This window comes from Canis lupus, chromosome 7 (assembly GCF_003254725.2).
Source record: "Canis lupus dingo isolate Sandy chromosome 7, ASM325472v2, whole genome shotgun sequence".
NCBI lineage: Eukaryota > Metazoa > Chordata > Mammalia > Carnivora > Canidae > Canis > Canis lupus.
Genome location: NC_064249.1, coordinates 11,254,459 through 11,270,918, shown reverse-complemented (window position 1 = coordinate 11,270,918; position 16,460 = coordinate 11,254,459).

The following is a 16,460-nucleotide window of genomic DNA, read 5'->3' as shown; positions in this document are numbered from 1 at the left end:
AAAAATATATACATTTCCTATATTCCAAGAGCCCAAAGTGTATTCAGATCACAGATACACAAGAAAAAAATGAGAGCAATATCTTGTCATGCTGTGATATAGCCAGAGGTCACATCTGCATGTGGCAGAAGAAGTCAGAATCAGCTTTTGCTTGGGAGGAGTAAAGAAGGGTCCACGGAGGAGCTGACACTACCTTGGTCTGAAATGATGACCCAGGACAAGGGAACGAGGGCCTTCGGAGCACAGGGCATAGCATGTGGAACAGCACAGAGCCTGAAAAGGCCTGGTAAGGTCAGGGGATGCAAACAGTTGATGCTGGGAGTGAAGACTGAGCAGACCCCAGGCTCATGTGAGGGAGGTGGACACACACACTGGGAGCTGCTTGCTTCCCCACTTGCAGCAAATATGAGCTTTGAGGGTCTCACATCTGCCCTCTTGGCGAGAGGTGCCCTTGGCCGACTGGAGCTGCCTTACCTGGAGACACCTGGGCATTTCTACTCCCCACACCTCCAGAAGATCCCGACCAACAGCGGCTGACCTGCAGCGGTAGAGCCCATCCCTCTTGGCTCTGGGCAGCACCACCTCCTCGAGGTAGAGTTCAGGCTCCAGAGGGCCCCCTGGGCCCACACAGGGGATGCCCGGCTGCAGAACTGCCCCCTGTGCACACCTTATTTGTCCACCTGATCCTGTTTCCCTCACCTCCTTACCGACCTCTCTTGAGAGCTCACCCTCCATAAATCACTTGAGTGCTGCTTCAGAGAACCCAACCTAAGAACCCAAGCCAAGAGGCCTGAGCTTCAGTCCCTAGGCATAACACCACTGCACTTGGAAAATTTGATCCCCCTATAAACAGTTGATTTCTGGCCCAGGGCAGCCTCTACATATTGTGTTTCTGGTTTTCTTTTTTCTTTTCTTTTTTTTAAATTTTATTTATTTATTCATGAGAAACACAGAGAGAGAGGCAGAGACACAGGCAGAGGAAGAAGCAGGCTCCACACAGGGAGGCCAACACGACCCTTGATCCCAGAACCCCAGGATCACACCCTGGGCTGAAGGCAGGTGCCAAACCACTGAGCCACTTAGGGATCCCCTGTTTCTGGTTTTCTTTTGTTTTCCCCCTCATTTGTGCCCCCTGCAGACTCAACCATGGAAAAAACCAAGAACTTTCATGAAAGGAGTCCCCAGCACTTTAGGACATGGCTTTCAGTTTGCCATCTTGGGGCACTTGGGTGGCTCAGTCTGCTGAGCATCTGCCTTGCACTCAGGTCATGATCTCAGGGTCCTGGGATGGAGCCCAGCATGGCGCTCCCTGCTCAGCGGGGTGTCTGCTTCTCCTACTGCTCCTCACTCAGCTCATATTCTCCTGCTCTCTCTTGCTCTCAAATAAATAAATAAAATCTTTTTTTAAAAAATTGCCATCTTTCTGTGGACAGATCTACTCTGGGCTGCAGGGTATGGAGACTCTTGACACCATCCCTCCTTCTGTCCTCTGCCTCCTAACCACTCAGTTAACTGGCTTCCTCTGTTCATTTCAGCTCAGCACCCCCACCCCAACCTCAATCCCACATTGCCATGTCCCTCTGCCCACCTTGCCCAGGGCTTATGACCATTCATTTCCACCCTGCTCCCCTGCTCTCCACGAACCATTTCTCACTGCCCTTTCTAAAGCAGGTGTCTGGGTGGCTCAGTCAATTAAGCCTCTGGATCTTGATTTCAGCTCAGCTCATGATCTCAGGGTTGTGAGATTGTGCTCCATGCTCAGTGAGGTATCTGCTTGAGTTTCTCTCTCTCCCTCTGCCCCCAGCTCACTCACTCTCTCTAAATGAATAAGTAAATAAATAAATACATAAAATATTAAAAAAATAAAGCAGATGTCTGGCCAACATCCCTGTCCTACTCAAGAACCTCTGATGGATGGCTCCCTATTGCTATCAGAATAAAAGGACTTGATCTTTCAAGTTTCTTCTTAATCCCTTCACAGTTTAGTTTTCCAGACTCACTCCCACCATTTCCCAATGCAAACCACTGAGTAGACGTAAAGCAGTGAGGGAAGCTCAGGGCAGGTAGTAGCTGTGTCACCTCAGACTAGATACTGGGACTTACTGTAACTCAGTACAGTTACCTATGAAAAGCAGATAAATTTTCTATCATTAAGTGGTGTCTAAGAATGACCAGGAACACAAGCAAATGGGAGGTCAGTTTAAAGTACTTGGTCAGTTATATTCCAGCCAGACAGTACTACTTCTTATTCAGCAAATACCATCCAGATCTCCCACACCCATGTTTTTCTCCAAGCTGCTCTCCCCAGCTAGGATAATGATGACAAAGTGCTTCAGTAAATAACCACTTGACAAGGTATTAACGCCCAAAATATATAAAGAACCCATACAACTCAATACCAACAAAAAAGAAAGAAAGAAAAGAAAAGAAAAAAGAAAAAAACTTGATTTAAAAATGGGCTGAGGATTTTATCAGAATTTTTCCCAAAGAAAACATACGTATGGCCAACAAGGTACATGAAAAGATTCTCAGCATCACCAATCATCAGCAAAATGCAGATCAAAAACCATGAAATATCTCCCTGTGTCTCTTACTGTCAGAATGGCTAGTATAAAAAAAAATACAAGAAATAACAAGTGCTGGTGAGGATGTGGAGAAAAGGGAACTCTTGTAGACTATTAGAGGGAATGTAAATTGGTGCAGCCACTGTGGAAAACATCATGGAGTTTCCTCAAAAAATTAAAAATAGGACTACCATATGATCCAGCAATTCCATTTCTGGGAATTTATCTGAAGGGCATGAAAACACAAATTGGAAAAAATATCTGGACCCCCATGTTCACTGCAGCATTATTTACAATAGCCAAGACTTGAGGTGCCTGGGTGGCTCAGTTGGTTGCCTTTGGCTCGAGTTATGTTCTCAGGGTCCTAGAATTGAACCCCATATCAGGTTCCCTGATCAGTAGGGAGTGTGCTTCTCCTTCTCCCTCAACCCCCCTCCCCAACTTGTGCATGTTCTTTCTCTCTCAAATAAGTAAATAAAATCTTAAAAAAAAAAAACAGCCAAGATATGGAAACAACCTAAATGTCCATTGATGGATGAATGGATTAAAATATACATATATAATGGAATATTATTCAGCCCTAAAAAAGAAGAGTCTTTCCACTAGTGACAACATGGATGGATCTTGAGGGCACTCTGCTAGATGAAACAAGGCAGACAAAGACAAATATCCTATGATTTTGTTTATATCTGGAATCTTAAAAAAAATGAACTCATCAATACAGAGAACAATCAGCAGTTGTCAGGGGTGAGGGTTGCAGGGTGGGAAAAATGGGTGAAGATGGCCAAAAGGTACAAAGCTCCAGTTATATAAGATAAATAAGTCCTGGAGATATAAGGTGTAGCCCAGTGACTATAGTTAACACTATATTGTATATTTGAAAGTTACTAAGAGACTAGATCTTAAAAGTTCTCAAATAAAAAGAAAAGTACCTTTCCCCTGTTTCTCTCTTTAAATAAATGGCTCCTTTTCCTGACTTTTCACCCCCCATCAAAGGCTGTATCTTGTGAACAAAAACAATATAGGAAAGAGCTAGTGGATAGACTCTGAATGGCAACTAAGGAAAAAAGTAACATTAAAATGTCACTTGAATGACAGCAGAGGTGGGGTGGGGCTGGTGGAAGCAGGAGGAGGGGTGGAGGAGCCATGAAGAGCAGCAGTGGACACCGTGAGGCCACTTCTCTTTCAGAGGGTGACAGCTGACCTCAGTCATTGGTGCCCTGGCGCTGTGAGCAGAAAGTGAAGGCTTCGGGCACAGAAACTACTCTCTGGGCCCATATTTTCACCATGCCCTCCCTTGGGAAGAGTGGCACAGGCAGAGTTAAGAGATGATCCAGTTCACCCCACCCACCCCTCCCAGAGGTGCTGACAGTCCTTTTCCAACCCAGGAATGGAGATCCAAAAATCCCCATTTCACTCTTGGGAAGCCCATCCTGCAGCTTGTACCACTCTTTGTCTAACTGCACGTTGAGCCCATTTCTTAGTTTTCCCTAAATGGGAATGTGAGGAGAGATTTGAAGATTGGCATCTTCTTATTGAGATTGGTGCTAAATTCCTCAACAGGTTACCCAAGGAATGACATGAGGTAAAGGTGTCTGTTGACAAGCATGCAGGTTGCATCACATTTCTGCGGGCCTGCCTTGCCTCAACAGATCCAGGGGGTCACAGTAGGTCTGAAGACCTACTTGTGGTCTCATGGGACTGTTCCACCAGCATCACGCCTGGTGGACATGGAGGGTCTGCACTTCCCCTCCTCACATTTGGATACCAGCCATAAATATTAACGCTGACAGTATATGCTGTGTGCCAGGCACAGATCAGGCGCTTCACATGAGAGATAGATAGATAGATAGATAGATAGATAGATAGATAGATAGATAGATAATAGATATTCAATATATATATAACTTCCTCCTTCTCAGACCACTGAAAGACAGATGCTAGTATCAACCCATCATATAGAAGAAGACCCTGTGGCTCAGATGAAATCATCTGCCCAGGGTCACACAGCTATAGGATGGCAGAGCTGGGATCAAGCAGGTAGTCAAGGTGTAGAGTTGTTTTCAACACCTTACCCGATTGTTTTTTGGGATCTTTCTCAGACAATTTCCCTGTCTCCACCTTCCCACTGCCTCTTCAAAGTCAGCCTATGCACTGTGGCTCTCTCCAGACACAAATATCAGCATGTTCCTCTCACGGTGGCTTGGTTTTGCAAGCCCCGAACTCCAGCCTGGGGATCAGGATCTTCCTCTCCCGTCTGTCATCCAGCACCCTCACACAGTTTGTCTGACTCGACACGTAGTTGACCTACATACCACTATGGGGGGGGGGGGCCTCAGACTTTCTTCCTTGTTAACCATATCCCTAAAACTTAGATTGGACCTACTCACATCAGCTTTGGAGATATGATTAAGCCTGCACAGCCTCCTCCTCACCATCGACCTTCCACCATCCATATCATAACAGGACCATGACTTGGTTTACCTGTAAATGTTTCAAGAGTAAGAATTCTAGAATTCTTGTGACTTTTTTCCCTATTATTTTTTCAAAGTGACTGAGGACTGTTTATCATTCCTTAGCAAGGTTGGTAGAGCTCTCCCATGGTATAAGTCCAGGGGAAAGAAATTCAGCCACCATTTCCTAAAATTCCACCATTAGAGATTCATTTCTTTAACACTGTATTCCCTTAAAATGAAAATGCACTAAGCAGAAGTTACTAATTGAGCATCTCAAGCCATTCATTCTTGTAATGGGTAAGTTTAATCCTGTGTCAGCATTTGAGGAAAAGGAGGGAAATAGGAACGAAAGAGTAAGAGAGCACAAAATGTAAAGATTAAGAGACAAAAAAGATGCTATCAAGAGAGGAAAAGGCACAGAAAGGGGGTGTCAGTGATGCCTGCAAACAATTTTTCTGCCCAATAATGTTGTTGCCCCATAGCACACTCACATGCCCCTGTCCTTGCCACTTGCACATTGAGCTCAACATTTTGGCAAAGATTTTTCTGAAGCATGGGCTCATGTTTTTTCCTCTTGACTTTCACTCCACATCCGCTAACAGCTGATGCAGCAGGTCTATAGCCATAGAATCAGGACTTGCAATTGGGACATTGGCCATTGGGTTGCAGTCTTAACTGCTTGTCTGCCTACCTGCCCTTCACCAATGTTCCTTGGACTTCCACCCACTTCCAACATTTCCAGGACTGGATTCTCTGAGTTGAAGGCTTTTGTTGCAAGCCAGAGTTTGGGGCGTGAAGCCTGGCCTGTAAGGTCCTTCAGATACTCCATTGTTTTGATGCTTTCATTTCCAGGAACAAAGGCTCTTCTACCCCCACCTCTCTGTCCCTTCAAAGGGCACCACTCTGTAGCAGCAGCAGCAAGCACATCATGATATCATTTCTGATATCCATAGGTTTCAGCAATCAGTAACTGGGTTTTGTTCCAGGAAAAAGCAATATTCTCTGACAAATAAGCCATTTGCTGAGCAGTTTAAATGACATTGCAAAGAGTGACACTACAAACCAATGAGCCTGTTTTCTCTGCTCCTATTCACTGTAAAAACAGCTAATGCCCCAGATAAAGGGTGTAGATCACATGTGACTTATAACGTGAATACAGCTCTGTATAAAGAGCCACACGGAAAGTCTGCCTTGATCAGCCACTCTGCTTATGAGAGACCCAACCAAGCTGAATCTTTTCCTCTGAAATCTCGGAGTAAGAAAATACCATCACCCCTGATCCTTGAGGGTTTTCTTAAATGCCTTCCATTCCCTAAACCTTTCTCTTCTTGTCACTAACGTGGCAAAGCCCAGGTCTCTATTAGCCCTGGGACTATTGTAACCTGCTTTAATGCAGGGCGTTTCCAGGAGGCAGATGTTTTAACTAGCAGGGGAAAGAAAGGTCTGTTTCTTATTGACGGAACCCTAGCATGTGTAATAGAACTTCAAAGATGTGAGGCCAGATTGGGCAGGCGACATCAAAAGCTTTTGCCTGGTGCTGAGTAAACCTTGTATTCTGACATACAAGTTCTTATCTATTCTGCTCCAGACTTGAGAGAAGGAGGCTGCATCTAACCAAATCACATTGTTTTTCCTCGCAGCTGCCAACTTGGAAAAATATCAGGGCACAAAGGGACCATTAAAAAAAAGACACACACACACACACACACACACACACAGACATGTTTTGTTAGTTCCTAAGCAACACAATATTGCCAAGATGTGGGCTCTTAGGAAAACGAGAAGATATTTGTTACACTTCCCTATTGAGGCCACTCGCTAATCCTAATTTTTATCTTTTTATAAAGAAATTAACGGAATGAATTTGGACAAAGTCTGTGTCGTCCCCCCCCCTTTCACCTACATCCTTGTCACAGTGTCCCTGTCCCTTTGATAAACACTCACTTTCTAATGAGGCCAAATCAATGGTTTAATTATATCTAAACTCAAACAATGAAACTATTTCCTGATTTAAAATTTTAAAAAAATTCATTTATTTTTAAAATGGTTTAAAGGAATTACATTCACTTCTTCAGATTACCTGTTTTTTCCATTATTAAGAAAAAAAAAACAACTTTAAAATGTGTTTCATTTCAATGTAACTGGAACATAATAATATTTCCCCAGTCTGGGAACCAGAAAAAATCAGGAAGGCCATCTTTCTATCAAAATGTGTGTGTGCCTGCCTCATGTGGGTTTGTTTCAAAGCACCCAGTTATTTCCTCTGAGAATGTCTATGTGTGTCAATACTGGGGAAGGGAGGAAGAGCCCCACAGAAGGAAATTAGTTTTAAACCTGGAGTTTCCTCCTACATTGAGAACACATTTATTTAATCTATGGGTCCTTCTGAGGGTCTTGTGTGTGGGATCTGGCAGGGATGGAATCACCTCCAGCCTGCCTTCTATAGAGCTTGGCCATCAAGGCCTCTCTGAAACACACAGATCTGCCTGCCAGTCCCTCTGCCTTAAAACTCTGCTAGTTTGAACTCCACAGCTCAGCCCCGTCCTGGTTTCCTCCGCCTCTCAGCTCTGAGCCACTCTATCCCCTTTGGATGGTTGTATCCATATTTGCAGACACCTAAATAAGACACCATATAGACCAGGGTGATGACTGTCAACTTTGGGCAAGACTCAGAAACCCAGAACCCTGCTTGTTTAAGGGTAGACCTGTCTCCAAGCACAAAGAGCTTCAGCCTCCCCTGGATGCTGGTAGGAAATGCAAGACTCTCAGGCCCTGCCCCAGGCCTGCATTTAACAAGCTCCTCGGGGGACCTATGCACATAAGGTTTGAGAAGCACAACCCCAGAGGTTATCAATATACACATGCCCAGGCTCCAACCTGAGGTTTTGGGGAAGACCTGGGTGACATCCTGGATTCTGTGTCTCAACAGTGCCCTGGGTGGATCTGCTCTGTCTCAAGTCTAAGTACCAGTAGTGAGATGCTCAAAAGCATCAGACAGACACAAGTTGCCAGCAACTACAAGCTGGTTAGAAATGAGCTAAAGGGACACAGGATTCCTAACATTCAGGGAACTACATGAATTAAGTTCAAAGAGCCCAAGAACAGCCATCTCTGAGGGCCCTGAATTCCTTCTGTCCTTCCCTGTCTTTGCCATGTCTTGGAAACCAAAAGACTCTCCTCAACCCTCTTCGCTGCTGCCAAGGTCCAGCCACCGACAAAACATTAAAAATGCTTTGTGCTGACCCTACTCCTCAAGGCCCTTTCTGCCTTCTATTGCCCTCATAGTCCTCACAACCACTTTCCTTCCCTGTCTCTGAGTCCCGTTCAGTGGCCAGCCCTACTCCTTACATTGAGACAATATCCTATAGAAATTGGTCGTCTAATTGAAATCATGCTCATGAGTCCCTTTAATAATCTTCAAAATGTCCTCCCTTTTACAGATTGAGACCAGGAAAGGGGGGGGGGCAGTATTTCTACTGAATATTGGTTTGTAAAGGTCACATCTTTACAGGCAAAAGTAAGCAGAGTATTGAGGCGATTCATCTATTCAGTGAAGCAATTATTAGACCCAAAACCTATAATTGGAAGAAACATAAGCATTTAAAGACTTCTTTAGCATATTCCACTGTCAAGCCTGATAGTATTAATTATCAGAGTATGACATTATTTTAACTTTGGTTTTTGACATAAGTTATTTTATAGTATCTTTCACTCACTGGTGCTCTAATAAAAGAAGTCCAATTTGGCCCACCCGTTCTTGTTAGATGGATTTTACAGTGACAAGGAAGGGTGGGTGCCATCAGGGTTGAAGGTTGGTATGCCCCCTGAAGCAGAAGAGGGGTGGGGCTAGATCACCCAGATTCATTACATAATTTCACACCCCTCCACATCCTTTGACCTGGGTCAATAGATTCTTAATTCACTTGATATAAAGTGGACAACTGCCCTGAATGACTCATAGGCCAGATGATATTGACCCCATGACCCAGAGGTCCTATTTCAATTAGAGAGGCAAATGAAATTTCCTTACTAGCAAAAAATGAATTCTCTTCCCAAGGAGAATCCAGTAGCAAATGGTCTTATATCCTGGACAGAGAATGCTGCACTCTCCATGACTCATACAAAATTGGATTCTTCTTTGGGGGCCATGAGAAAACTGGAGTCTCTTTTTCAACTGTGACACAGGTCAGTAACCAGGGTAAGATTAGACCTTCACAGCTCTGGGCTTCTGGGCAGAGTGGGATGATCCCCATGGTGAGAATGGCACCCCATCTTTTCATGTGGGCCTGTATTAAAAGCACATGACCACACTTTTCTTTGAGTGCCAGGCATTTCACATATGAGATCTCATTTAATTCTTATAATAACTCTGAGGCAAATAGTATGATTATCCCTTTTGGCAGATGAAAAAACTGGAATGCATTGAGGTAAAGTAGCTTGTCCCAAATCATTCAGCTAAGAAGTGATTGAGTTGGGCATGGTACCAAGACCCCCCAGCTCTGAATATGTCTTGTCTTATAGCTGGTCTTCTGGAGGCAGAACCTTCCGTGTCTGATCCATATTCACCCTATGCCATCCTAAACAAAGCCATATAGGTCACCCCTCATGCTTCTGGTTCCATGTCCAGCTGTTTTCTAAGAGGCCCACTTTTCTCTTGCTTATTCATATCCACCAAACAGAGCAATGACTTCCATTAACTTGCTATGGAAAGGAATTGACTAAAGTCTTTGGTTTCCTAGAGACTATATGTTTTGTATTTCTTTGTAGTCTTGCCCAACACTTAGATAATGTCCCAAACTCACCTTGGGTTCTCAGTACCTGTTGTTGAATGATTAAATGAGGGAACAGCTACCGAATGCTATTCAGGTAGTAATTCCACACTTCTGCCCTGACCACAAATGATCTATTTAATTGATTTTAGTGACTCCACAGTAGCTGTTATATTACCTCAGAGCAAAATTACTCATTTCTTGCTTCTAAGACCTAGTAATTTATATGCTGAACATGTAATAATCTATTATATCAAATATCCACTCCTATTTTTTTTAAATGCTTGCTGCAGAGCATAACAGCCCTAGATACACAAAATAAGTGCAGGTGACTTATGAGTTTGCACAGAAGAGCCTTCTGTTCTCTACACAGCTGTTTCAGAAAAACATGGCAAAGAGTGTAGAAGGAAGCAGGGTAGGTAAATATTAGAAGAGGCATTTAAAAGCAGCCCTGATCACTGGATCCTTAGGATGTGTTTGTTAGGGAAGGATGCCCTAATAATGGTTAATATTGATACAGCATTTTACAATGCAGCCGACAGGCAATAGGAAGGCTGTTTTTCTGAAGATAAGCAAGTGGGGGCATGATAGACCAAGCTCATGACCTCAGACCAGGCAGTAAGGCACTCAACAGCAAAGCGCAAAGACCAGGCACCAGAGGGTGGGACTGCTTGCACAGTGATCTATAAACAGCACAGCTGAGTGGAAAAGAATCTTCATTTCCAAGCCCAGCATCCCTGACCACTCCATGGAACCCGACAGTGGGTAGCAGCATGTCGGGGAGGAGAAAAGGAAGAGGGAGATAGGGTACAGGTAGAGGCACCCCATGTTCTCCTGTCCATGCCCCTGGATCTCCCAGGCCTGATGGAGCAGTGGTCACCATCTGTTTTTCCTAACAGTGGGGATTGTTGGTGAGACTATGACAGCTTGCAGAGCCCACCTCTTTTTGGTGTCTCCTTTTTTGACTCACAGCTTGGGATAATGAGCACTCTTCCTTATCCCCTCACAAAGGTCAACTTGAAGGCCTGCCTTTGGGGTCCAGCTCACCTGGGTTTGCATCCAAACGGCACTATTGACAAACATGATATTAGGCAAGGGGCTCAAGCTTGCAGAGGTACAGAGGTTCAGTTTCCTCCTCTTCAAAATGGGCATACTATTGTCTGCCTCTTAGAGTTCTGGTCAGGACTAAAACATATGATATAGACTGAGAATCTAACCAAATATCTGGATCAGAAAACCATGCTCTGTCAATCTCAGTTCTTTGCACTGTCGCTCCTACTTTCTGCCCCCACCCCCAAGCTGCTCCATCTTTTGCTGGGATGTAACTAGAAACAGCTGTGAAATACCTGTTGATGTTTTGCTTCATTCCAGATGTCCTTGAAATGAATCTTCTGTCCTCTGTGCTCCTCTTCTCACCATTAAACCCCCTTCCTTTCATCTCTGGGGAAATCTGGAAACCAGAAGATGCTCTCTGGTCTCTCATGGCCAAGAACTGGGACTGATCTTGTTAATGATCCCCTGGAATGGTCTGCAGAGTGACTAACATTTTGTTTTTTCCAGGACTCACCCAGTTTGGGAACTGAAAGTCCCACATCCTAGGAAAGACCACATCCCCGGTAAACCAGGGCATCTGGTCACCCTAATTGTCTGCAAGGCCGTTTCAGAGACAAACAGAAAGCTCATCGCTTCTCAAGTCTGCAAATAAGAGCAGGTAACTCAAATAAAACAGTCCAAAATCTATAGGAGACACAGAAGTCTCATGCTCCTGTGGTTGAGTCTTCTGGTCAAGCAGCAGGGGGTCACTTAAGAGTGCCCCCTAAAGGACCTCAAATGCTAGTCTTCAAGACAACCCACAGGCTGGACATGACAAGTAATGGGAGAATTCCAAAAGCCACCTGCTTCTCATGGTCCGAAGAACACTCTTCAGGCCTTGTTGCTGAGTGAGAAGATAGTGAATGCACACCCAGAAGGGAGATTGTTACAATACTAATTGAGTAACACTGCTGGTCCAGGAAAAACAATGTTCCAAGGGCAGAAGGTAGGTTTCTCTACCCTTGGAACACAAGAGAACTAAAGCTTGCATACCAGAATTATTTAGACAATGGGAGAATCCCAATTTTTCCACATCAACCAGCTTGTAAGACCTGGGGAAACTGCCTAATTCCCCTATGCCTGGATTTCCTGAACTAATAATACATAGATGTTTGTTGTGAAGAATTAACAAAATAATCCATGTGAAATGCCTAACACAGCTTTCATTTCTGGCATTATGGAAGATCAAATTACTTAAAGACCCTCCCAATATGAAACACCTAGAAAATGCTGAGTAGATTATAATGAACATTCTTTTAAAAGCAATAGCTAGGTTTATAAGAAAATGAGGGAAATTCCCAGAGACTCAAAATAAAAGGAGAACTAAACTCCAGAGTGCAAAGCCTGAACAGATGCCCTAGCTGCCTATGGGGGGTGGTGGCCAGATTTGGTAATGCAAGGGCCTAGGTATGAATATCCTTGTGTGGTTAGGAGAACAGGCCTTGAGTCCACATGATGAAGAAAGTGGAATTCAAACACCTCTCTTTCCTTTTCCCCCACAGAAAACCAGAAGCCTCAAAGTGCTATCTTAGTAGAATCTATACTCAGGCTCAGGAAGATGATCAAGAAGCTTAGTTGTCTTAAACCAGGCTCTGGATAAAGAAAAGAAATAGTCTCCTCTGATAATTCATGAGCACAGGCTTGCCTTCATGTGGGTTTTGGGTTCAACTTTGCTCTAGATGCACGATATGAATGACTAATATAAAAAGTGATTAGAGCCTATGACTCTGGTACATCTTGTACAAACAAGAAAATTTCTCTGGAGGGACAAAACTTCCTCAAGCTGGAAGAGTCCCTCAGATAAATATCCATTACCATAATCACAATCCAAATTTATGAAGGAGGCAATCCACAATGAGTGGGAATCAGCAGAGATAGCAAAGAGCAGATTTTGACCCCTGAGAAGACCCACTTGAAATAAACTATCAGAATTAAGCTAAAAAACAAATATGTTTTAAAAGCTTAACCACATAAAAATATCTTTTAAAAAACACAATGAAATAATTATTTTTGAGAAAAAGCTAAATGGAATTTCTAGAAATGAAAAACATAGTCTGTATGTAACCAGGATAATAGATGCAGCCAAAGAGAGAATGAGTAAACTGAAAAGTGGACACCAGGATGACATACCTGAAGGTGCAAGGTAGGGTCACCCAAATGCAGCAGAGAGAGACAAAGATATATAAAAGAGAGGCTAAGATCTGAGGATGATAGGACAAGAAATTTAAATACAAATCTAACAGGAATTCCAGCAAAAAGAGGGGAAAAAAAGATAATATTCAATGAAATATGGGTTGAGAAGTTTCAAGAAATGAAAAAAGATGTAAACTTATTAACTCTGAGTGCAGTAAAAATTAATTCGTATCTAAACACATTGCAGTGAAAGTGCAGAACATAAAAAAAGGAAAGAACATAAAAAAAGGAAAAAAACCATAGATGAAACATGTCACTTAAAAAATAATATGAAAATTCTTGAAAAGCTCTTTTTGTGAACAGTATAGCTCTTGGATAAATACCTAGAGTGGACTAACTGGGGTCATAGGGTAGGAGGTGTACACTTATAAGACACCACCAGATTTTTCTCTAAATTGGTTGTATAATTTTACATTCCCAACAAGTTGCTACACATTTTTGTCACATTTACTATTGTCAATCTTTTTATTTTTAGCCATTCCTGTGGGTGTGTAGTGGTATCTCATTGTGATTTTAGCTTGCATTTTTTTTGATGACTAATAATTGTTGAAGAGTTTTTCATAGGCTTATTGGCAGATTTATATCTTCTCTTATGAAGTATCTATTCAAACCTTTTTGCTGAGAACATTGTTTTGCATAGCAACAATATAAAACAGAAAACAATAGAATAGTATTTTATCAGTCAGGGTCCAATCAGGAGACTGAAACCAAACCAGCAGTTTAAACAGGGAAAACTTAATGTAATGGATTATTAACTGATAATCCAAAACAAACTCTAAGGTGTGAGAGATAGAAACTATACACACAGGAAAACTGCCACCCTTATAAAAGAGAGGAAAGTGAACAAGAAAAGAACTTAAAATATCAGGGGACAGGACCTGAGAATGCTGAAATTCAGACCTCTGAGAAGAGGACATGGTTGCCATAAGAATATGATGCCCACTGATGTGGTAACAAAGAAATTGGGCATTGATAAGCCATAAGATCTAAGAACCACTCTCCAACATGGTAACAAAGAAACTAGCTAGAGAGTGCCACAGATAAACAAGGATCCTTATACTTTGATTTGTTCAATGTTAAGCCAAAAAACAGAACAGAAGAAAAAAATTTCCTTTTTCCTTCTTCCTCTTCCAGCCTTGTAATGTCCCTCTGGCGCCCTCCCTTGGCAGAGTCCAACATGAAGCCCTCTGGCAAGAGAGAAATGTAATCTAGAGAGTTCAGGTCTGATATCACAGTGTATGACAAAGAAGGGCAGATTTGAAGCTGAGAGGCAATAAATTAATAACAAGCACAAATAGTTTCCAAGGGCTGAAGAAAAACAATACCTATGAACCTAGATTTCTATACCCAGTTAACCTATCATTCAAGGCACAGCAATGGCTAAAAAAATTTTTTGTTACACTTGATACAATACATACAAGAGAAAATATGTAACATATAGGTAAACTAAGACTTTTTCAGGCAATCAAAAACTGAGGGTGTATAAGTTAACAAGCCCTCAATGCAAGAACTACTAAAGTGTTTCCCCTCAAGGAGAAAATTGAATCCAGAAGGAAAATTAAAATGCGAGGCAAAAATGGTGAGCAAAACAACTGGTAAAGTTATGGGTAAATATAAATAAAAAGGACAGTATGGGGTACTTTGGTAGCTCCATGGTTGAGTGCCTGCCTTCAGCTCAGGTCATGATCCCAGGGTCCTAAGATCAAGTCCCATGACAGGCTCCCCACAGGAAGCCTGCTTCTCCCTCTGCCTATATCTCTGCCTCTCTCTGTGTGTCTCTCATGAATAAATAAATCAAATCTAAAAAAGAAAGAAAGAGAGAGAGAGAAAGAACAGTATAAATCAATGATAATTTTAAAATGGCTAATTTGTGGTATAAAAGCAAGGGATAATTAAAATGTTAGACAACAATCTGGGAGACAGGAAGAAATGATGAATTAAAAATTTTTTTTTTTAATGTTTTAAGCTCCTTATATTTCTGGAAAGAAGGTAGACTTCAGGGTCTTACCACTTAACAATACAGAAAACAATGTAATTGATACTCCCTAGAAGTATACAACACAATCCTGGATGATACATTCTAAGTCAAATATGTGTGCTATATGTCAGGGTTGCCTTTAAGAACAAAAATAGGATGAACAATATTAAAATCAGTAAAATACAGAATAAATATATTTTTTACCTACTCAAAATAAAATAGGGATGATGAGAAAAAAGAAGAAAAGCTTAAATCACAACAAATGAAAGCACTAAATCTTTTGGAGAAATAAATTTAAATATACCTGTGATTCCAATAACTATGAATGAAATAAACTTCCCCAGTAAAAGACAGAGATTTTCTTACTGTGATTTTTAAAAAGGCAGCTATTTATACTATATAAAAGACATAGCTAAAACTTAAAAGCATATAAATATTATAAATGAAAGGATGGAAAAAACATATTAGATAAATGGTATCTAATAGAAATCCAGTGTCACCATGTTAATTCCATATGAAATAGATTTCAAGAATTATTAGAGATAGAGAAAGGTACTTTCTAATGATAAAAAGAACAACTCATCAGAAAAATCAGATAATTACAAACTTCTATTGACATAAGCTTTGAAATAAACAAAACAAAAATTAATATACTTTCAAGAAGAAATTGACAAATCCATCCTCACAAGAGATGATAATATACTTCTTTCAAATTAGTAAATCAAGCAGATAGAAAACTTAATAATGACACAGAAGATTCACCAACATAATTAACAAACTTTACCTAAAGTCATATAAAGAATGTTTCAGGCAATTTTATGGAATATATCCTTTTCAAGCACACAGAAAGCATTAACAAAACTTGTCATATGCTAGGCTACTAAGCAAGTTTCAATAAAAACCAAAGGATTGGTATCATACAGGGGTGCCTGGGTGACTTAGTCAGTTAAGCATCTGCCTTCAGCTCAGGTCATGATATCCAGATTCTAGAATCAATCCTGGCACTGGGGTCCCTGCTTCTCTTTCTCTTTCTCTCTTTCTGCCCCCTGACCCTCCCTACCACTTGTTCTCTGTCTCTCCAAATAAATAAATAAAAATCTTTAAAAAAAATTTTTTTAAATGATATACAGATCAAATGCCTTGATCATTATACAAGTAAGTTAGAAATTAATGACAAAAAAACTTTGACGATGTTAAAAGTATACTTGTAAAATGGATAATACATCCCCTTTTAAAAATTAAATCAGTGGCCCCAGAAGAAAGAAAGGATCTGATCTCCAAGGATATTGAATATGCAATCTTGACTCCCCTAGGCCTGCCGCTCCAACAATTGACTTTCAGGAATTTAGAAGTACTCTCACCTGAAAAGTTTGGCTTAACATATTCTTCCTAGGGCAGACACATTTCT